Source organism: Cibotium barometz, chromosome 41 (genome assembly GCF_041138505.1).
Source record: "Cibotium barometz isolate CiBa-2024 chromosome 41, ASM4113850v1, whole genome shotgun sequence".
NCBI lineage: Eukaryota > Viridiplantae > Streptophyta > Polypodiopsida > Cyatheales > Cibotiaceae > Cibotium > Cibotium barometz.
Window position 1 is genome coordinate 49,542,718 of NC_141086.1, and position 7,586 is coordinate 49,550,303.

General features: G+C 41.7%; 1 long non-coding RNA gene across 1 annotated transcript; it reads right to left on the minus strand.

Moving 5' to 3' along the window:
- Positions 1-2,057: 2,057 nt before the first annotated feature.
- Positions 2,058-6,431, minus strand: LOC147615060 (uncharacterized). Its single transcript, XR_015263009.1, has 3 exons — positions 5,894-6,431; positions 4,298-4,820; positions 2,058-4,161 (listed from the first exon to the last, which is right to left on the minus strand). It is a non-coding gene; the product is annotated as an uncharacterized LOC147615060 (long non-coding RNA).
- Positions 6,432-7,586: the final 1,155 nt, after the last annotated feature.

A 7,586-nucleotide genomic window follows, 5' to 3' on the forward strand; every position in this document is an offset into this window, starting at 1 on the left:
CCTCAATCATCTTTTGAAAAATTTCTAGCCATTTTGTCTCTTGTTCTGGGTTCGGGAAAGCTCTAACTTCATTCCTCGATTAACTGGTTAGTAGGCCTCAGTCTTGCTTCATAAGTATCTAGCATCGCTTTTAAAGACTCTAGTACTTTCTCAACAAGAATTGACCCTCCCTCAGGTTGTTCTTTCATTTTTGAGGCTTTCTATTCTTCTCTGACCTCATTGTCTAATCTAGGGTTTTCCTCATGTCATTTCTTTGCAGTAGTCCTCCTTTGTCTGCGTGCTTTCCAAGAATTTCGTGAAGTCCTTTCAGACTTACTCTCCTTATTTGTTTGTACCTCAGCATTTCTCTGAGCTTGAGCTCTTGTGACTACGTTCACTGGTGCGATTTCACTTTCGTTTCTGCTGCTAGATGGCAAGACTTCCACTATGTTTAGTGTAGTCTTTCCTTTTTTGTCCGGATTCAATGGACAGTCAGAAACAAAGTGCTTAATTCCACAATCGAGACAATACTGCGTAAGAGCTAGAATTGTAGAAGTGACATTAGAATATCTTTGTTGTCTTAGGTAAGGACAATCCTTTATCAAATGGTTCTCCGAACAGTGAAAACAAGGTCCCAATGGTGCATTAGGAGCTCGTTTTGGAGCCATTGGCATCGGAGGTCTACCTTGACCTACAATGAACATTAACGTATTAAGGTCCATACTAAATTGTCCATCTTGATGACTCATCATTGGAATCAGATTTGAATTTGACGTTGAGTAGATGACGACATACTTGGCATCCTCCACCAATCCAAACTTTCATCCACTTGGGTCATCCTTTGTTCCTCAGCATATGGCATTACTGGAACAATAGCTCTTTCTTGGTTATCCTTTTCCTCGTGCTCTACTATCCCCACAGGCATAGTTTTAGGCAATGGTGGTTGTCTATCCAGTACAGGTACTAGTGATTGCCATCCATACCTACATTAGCTAGGTTCCCCATTGCTTGGGCTCTCAAATAATGAATTCTATTATAGCAGTCTTCCATCGTATGGTTACCTCAACATTTGTCAAAGTCACACCATAAAGCAGGTCGAGCATCTGGTTTAAGCATCAAAGGATTATTATCCACTCATCTTTGTTCTACTGCCTTAGGCGGTCCATATAACTTCTGCATTTTTTCCATAATACCTTTCATTATTTGATCAACTTGTGTTTCCATAGATGAGGAGCTACTTCCAGCCTTTGAGCTCATAGCTTCTTTCGATTCATCACGATCACAATTATCGTTATAATCTATTGTATCATAGATGCATTAATTTAGATCCTTGTGATGATGCATCATGTATAACACTACGTGTAAATCCTTATCTAACAAGCCCTTCAAGAAGATCGACACTAACCTCTCTTGACTAGGCACTTCCTCTTCAAGACACCTCGATAAATATTGTCTCAATCGGTTAGAGCAATCTCCCGTATCCACGCAGCCCCCTATCGCTTAGTATTGACCCATTTTTTATCGTTCTCATGTTTGTACACCGGTCAATACCAAGCAAAAATCGGCTCCACATCAATATTGTGAGCTCGTTCTTGCTTGTTATTGACCCGTTTCTAAAGTTTTATCCGGTTGTTTTTTCAGGGATGGCGGTGACTGAGTTTAACCTATGAATAGAATTGGACGAGGAGGCAGAACAGTCCTGTGCAGAAAAGCTATTCATGTTCTTATACAATGCAAAAGCCCACCACCGTACTGCTGAATTGTCTTAAATATTCAATGTAGAATTTCCATTCTAGAAAGTCATGGACACATCTAGGGATGTTCTTAGGGATCGTGAGCAAGAGTTTGAGGATTTGGTTTCAAACAATGATGTTATTGTGGATGGTGAACGCTATGTTCATATATCTGATTTTGTAGCAGGCACAGTTGTGAAAAGAAAAGTAAATAGGTGCCTTGAGAAGATGACCAGTACTATGAGCAGAGTAGAGGAGAAATGTCCTCCCTTTACACTTAAAGAGATGTCGTCTCATCCGATTCTACTATGGGTTTTTATGTTTTCTTCATTTACTTACAGAAGACAGTGAGCCCGAGACCGCACAATTACCAAGCATGGCTGCTCCTTTAGAAGAGGAGGGAGTGGATGAAGAGATTGCTATTGACCCAGCAGAGGAGAGGGCCCTTGTTTTATCATCTGTTTTGCCTTTCGAGGCAACAACTTTGAGTATTACACCAATAGAAGATGATCAAAACGATGAACAGGGGGACCTGCCACTCTCTTGTTTTCCAAGATTTTCTATGGTAGATAACCGTGATTTTGTTATGTTAACAAATATTATGCATTTGTTCAATATTCGCGAAGACTAGCATGTCCTGTTCCAGCTTCAATAGTGCTAAAGATAGAGCAGAATTCCTATGTGCTTCATAAAGATCTTCTACCTTTTTAAACCTTGCTTCAGCTGTTTCGATTATCTTCAACTCCTAGAGAAGATCTTCTTTCTTTTTTGTGTCCACTTCTTTGTCTATGGATTGTCGGAGCTTTTCCACCAAACTCTGAGGTAGTTCTGAATGTGACACTTGTTCTCCCTACTGAAATGAATATTCTTCATGTGGAAACTCTGTGTCCGCAGCAGGAGAGAATTCAGCTTGTGTTGAGACCGGTTCATATGCTGTTGCTTGAAGTTCTGGAACCAAAGCAGCAGCAGCAGCTGGTTCAATCATCGCTTGAGGAGTTGCCTCCTTAATTTGTAATTGGCGCTGTAAATCTTCTATTTGTTTCTTTAAGTTAGCATTCTCACTCTTGAGACTTTTCACCTCATTGGAAGTTAACGTTGACGCTTGAGGAGATGAAAAGTGTGTTGCGAGCATTCTTTACAGCTGTGCTTGAGCGTGAGTCATACCTTCTAATGATAATTGATGCGCCAACTTCAAGGACTCTTGCTCCTGCTCAAGCACCAACTTCTCTAGCATTGCTTGTTCTGCTCTTACATGAACCTCCGAAAACTTTTTTTTTAATACTTCATGTTCCGTAGAAACCTGTTGATATGCAATTTGAAGCTCATGCAATGCTCTTTCTTGTGTCTATGAGTTTGCCTTTACCATAGCTAGTTCCATACTTACCACCTGCAGCTCCTACTCGGCCATATCTCTTTCTTTCACGCGGCCCTCATAATAATCAGTGACTTGGAGTAAATAATGCTGCATTGTATTCTTCCAAGATTGAACATTGAATTTAGCAGATGAACTGGAGGATGCTGCTGCTGGTAGCTGAGCCACTTGATGTGTTGGAGGAGAAATAAGTACTTCTTTTATTGTGGTTACCTTAGGCAGAACTTGTGGAACCTGTGGAGGTGGAGGTGGTTGGACTTGCGGCACTTGCATTTCTTCAATGATAACTTCTGATTCCACCACTGGAGGTTGTTCCTCTTCTCTCTCGGTTTCAGTTGCATTTGCACATTAACTTCAGCCGGTTGGTCCACTTCTACTCCCAGTTTCGGATAAGGGAACTCACTAGAAAGGCGTTCATGCTCTGGAAGCACTTCTTCAAGATGTTCTTGAGATATCGGTTGGGGAGGTGTTGATAGTTGAGCTGATGGCCTATCAGCTCTTGATTTGGTCCTGGGTTCATCCCCAACATCTCTTTGCTATTGAAACTCTCCTTTTGCAACTTTTCTTCCCAAATTATGCAGACGAGCGAATTGTAACATTGCATCTTTTGTTGGCTCGACTTCTGCTATTCTTCTTCTCTTGGTGGTGGGCTTCCCTCTTTCCATAGCTTCTTTAATTCATTGAAATTCTTCTTCTTTAGAGAAGGTCTTCTCTTTGCCTTTTGCATGCTCCGTGGATCTAACTTCAATGTGCACCTTTCCCACACGGATGAACTGACGCTCTTTTGCTGGAGCTTGTACGGACTCTTCTTCATGTGGAGATGTCTCTGCCGTGGTGGCAGACTTAGTACGGAGGGTCGCGTGCACCTCTTGTCTCCTTTCCTGCACTTCTGTGAACACCATATCATCCTCCAGCACTTTCAATTGGTCACGCATGCCTAATGCTTCATATGCAATGAGTGTTAGCACCGTGCCATTGCCCATGTAGTGCTTGCTGGAGTAACTTTTTGTCAGGGCTGCTTACTTCAAGTCCTTCAGGATTTTTTCTCCCCAATTGCCGCGAATCATTTGGTTCTTTCTATATGCAGTAGTGAAGACAAAAGCCAAATGAATGTCAGGTTGTGTATACCTGTTTGGCTTTAGGACATGGAAGAACTGTTGATGAATCTGCAGGGCGAGCTTTACTTTAGGCACTCTGAGATCTGCATATTTACCTTCGTACTTGTCCGAAGTAAAGGTTGCAACTCGATCTTTGATTGTCAGCTTTAATAAGCTTGTGTCGTAGCCACCTTCATTGAGCTTCAAAGCTCTCACTATCAAATCAGCTGTGATGTTTACTTGCACCTGTTCGCCATCTTTGTCTGTTAAAGTGCAGGTGCCATCTTCTTGTAGAGAAGACAAGAGCTCATGAGCTCTTAACGCATCAACTTCACATGGCTTTCTTGCGAAAAAATCCTCGAAGCCTGTTAGCCTATATATATGCATGCACTCTTGTGAAGTTTGTAGGCTATGCATCGTTGGTGAAGTGTAGATTACTGTCTTCTCGGTTCCTTGCTCATCCTCAAAATGAGCCTTCACAGCATAGGCTTGACTGGCAGCCAACACTTCTTGATCAATATATCACTTGAGCAGCATCTCCTTCCATATAGAGTGCAAAGGGTGGGAGCGCCAGCTTGTCTGATGTGATTTCCTGCCTTCTTTTTCTATAGGCGGTAGATCGGGAAGTTGGTTCCATCCCTGTCAAAACAAGTGCATTATCTTTTGCAATTAGTTCTTGTGCACAAACACTTTCGTTTTGACGTTAGTTTCAAGCATGTTTAAGGTAGCAAATTAGTGACGCTGAATTTGATTTCCTGAGATCTTTCAAGGAGGCCTTAGCTACCCTGTATCTAGCTAACTTGCATTAAGTGCCACATGCTCTTGATGTCTGTTTCTAGCACTATTTGCTGGCCTACGAAGTTGTGTGTAAAAGACATTTGACGTTGCAAATTTGACCATTCTACCACAAATTTTGCATCCAAAGTTCAAAACATGATAGATGTGAGTGCCCTTGATGTGTATGCATACTGGAGATGCCAAAAAGGTGCAAAACCCCTCTTGATGACTCAGTCGACTGGGTCATGCATGGTCAGATTTGCAAATTTTTTCCATATCCTTGTTGCACATGTCCTAAAGGTGCTATGGCTTACTCCTTGTCAAATTTGAACACCAAAAGCTCAGCCAACAAACATCAGCTTTTGCTCGTGAGCGTCTTTTCTGAAAATTTCAGATCTAAGCCAGATCTGTGGTGGAAACTTGGAAATTTTGTCATGGTTAGTTCCACCTAGGTTAGATCTACCCCCCCATGTGGTTAGATTCTGAATTGGATCCCTGGATCTCTCTAAATCTGCATTTGTGCACTACGGAGTGTGCAGAACACAAAATTGACTATTGTGACCACCTGAGATGTTGGAATCACTTGGAAATCACTTGGAGTACTATACTTGATGTCAGGAACAAGGTGGTAATGTCAGATTTGCAAGATGAAGCCCAGATGTCCACATGTGAATCAGCTGCTGCGACTGGTTCATGCATTTGCTTTTTTGCATTTTTTTCACATTTTGTTGTTCCCCTAGCTCCCCTGAGTTGCCCTATGTGCTTGCCTTGCCCTAATTCATCTTTTTTGGTTGGTTTTGCCCACATTTGTGCATAGTGAGACAAACACGACTGACAGGAAGTTTTTTGCTATTTTCTCTGTGCCTAGGTCATGTTTTGTGCTTTTGTGCATCTGCATGTGTTTATTATACATATGGGATAGATTGTGCACTTACCTGATGTCTGGTGTGCGCTCTAGAGCGCCCGATCTGCTCGTAGCCTCCGTGCACTCTCTGTGCTCCGATCTGCCCACCTAGTCGCAGATCTGAGGTGACACTCTCTCACACGCTACTAAATAGTATATATAATAAGTGTGTAAGGTAGCTCTAAGATCGATAGAGCGGTATGAGAGCAATAAAGCACAGAAGATTTGTGCGCAACTCTCACAAAGCTCTCTTAAACTTAGAATGGTAAGAATGAGCTAGCTAATTTTCTTTTATGTGCTCTCGTGCCTCGGTCACTTTCCCCACATGCCTAATTTGACCTTACCAATGATCCCATTGGCTAGCAAAACCCCAATTTTGATTGTATGCACTGATAGGTCCGATTTTGCCGACACTTTCTCTTTTTCCACTTTTTCTTGCCACCACGGACAGCTTCCCGTCGCACTGTCTCCGAATGTCTTCAAAATTCACCTGCTGTACCTGTTCGTCTTCTAGATTTGACATTTGAAGACGGTTCCATTTTCGGAGCTTCGTGGTAATTTTTATTAATTTTTTAATAATAAAAAATGATGAAAAATAGTAATAATTAACCTAACAACCCAAAAATTATACCTACTCATATGAAAATTAGTGTGAATATGTACATAACAAGATCTATGCTTTAGACACCAATTCGGCTCTTGAAGTCACTCATATGATCACTTTTTTGCAAAAATTAGTGCCTTTTTGTGCATTTTAAGTACATCTGGGCTTGTTTTTTCCACTAATTGAAAGAAAAATAAAAGAAAAACCATAAAATAAAGCAAAAATAACTTCTTCAGCACTTGCCCAGTATGTGTGCATATCATTAAGTACAAAATTTTGTGCTCTCCCTAATAACACACACAAATCCTCACGGTTGACTTGTCTCGCACTCGTGCTCCCCCCACCTAATCGAAGCAGTACGTGCGACGATCGGTTGTGGTCGTAGGAGTGTGCAGGGGTTTCAAAAGTTTCGTGACGAATGCATGGTCATGTAAGGCGACCCTAGTATGCGTTGAAAATCAATGCATGTAAAAGACATGCTGTGCAAGACGCAAGGTCATGGTACAATATGTCCCATGGGTATTTGCTGACGAGGTTATCTCCTAACTAACCTAATCTACTATATACAATTGTGTCTTGTGGTGCTTTTCACCTGATTGACCTTGAAGTGTTAACTTCCTTCGGGTGTTGACGCCCTGACTTCGCAAATGAAGCCAATTTGGAATACCCCTGCTATTGGCGCACAAATTCTAGCCATGATTGTCTTCACAACAGCACAGAAGTAAACCCAAATAGCTTGAGTTGAAGATCAAGTGCCCGAAAGTTGATTGGTTTCATCGATGTCATTGGAGCCGTGTTGCTCACATGCTTTGGTTGAATCTTTTTCGGCATCCAAAGTTTACGCTCATTGGTGATGTCTTTTGTGACCTTCACTTGTTGATGAGCTTCACTTGGCTGTGGCTTATGGCTGTGGCTTAACCTTCCAAACTTGTGTACTTTGCTTCTTCTGCCAAGTGTTTCGTGGTTTTTTTGGTTGTGTACTTGGTGGTTGAGACTTCAATTTGGGTCTCCACACTTGCTTTACATTTGTCTTTGCGTGCACTTCGTGGTTCTCCAAATTTGTATCGACTAGAACATTTTTCTTTTTGTTAGAACTTGTTATCAAGTTCTTTGGAACCCA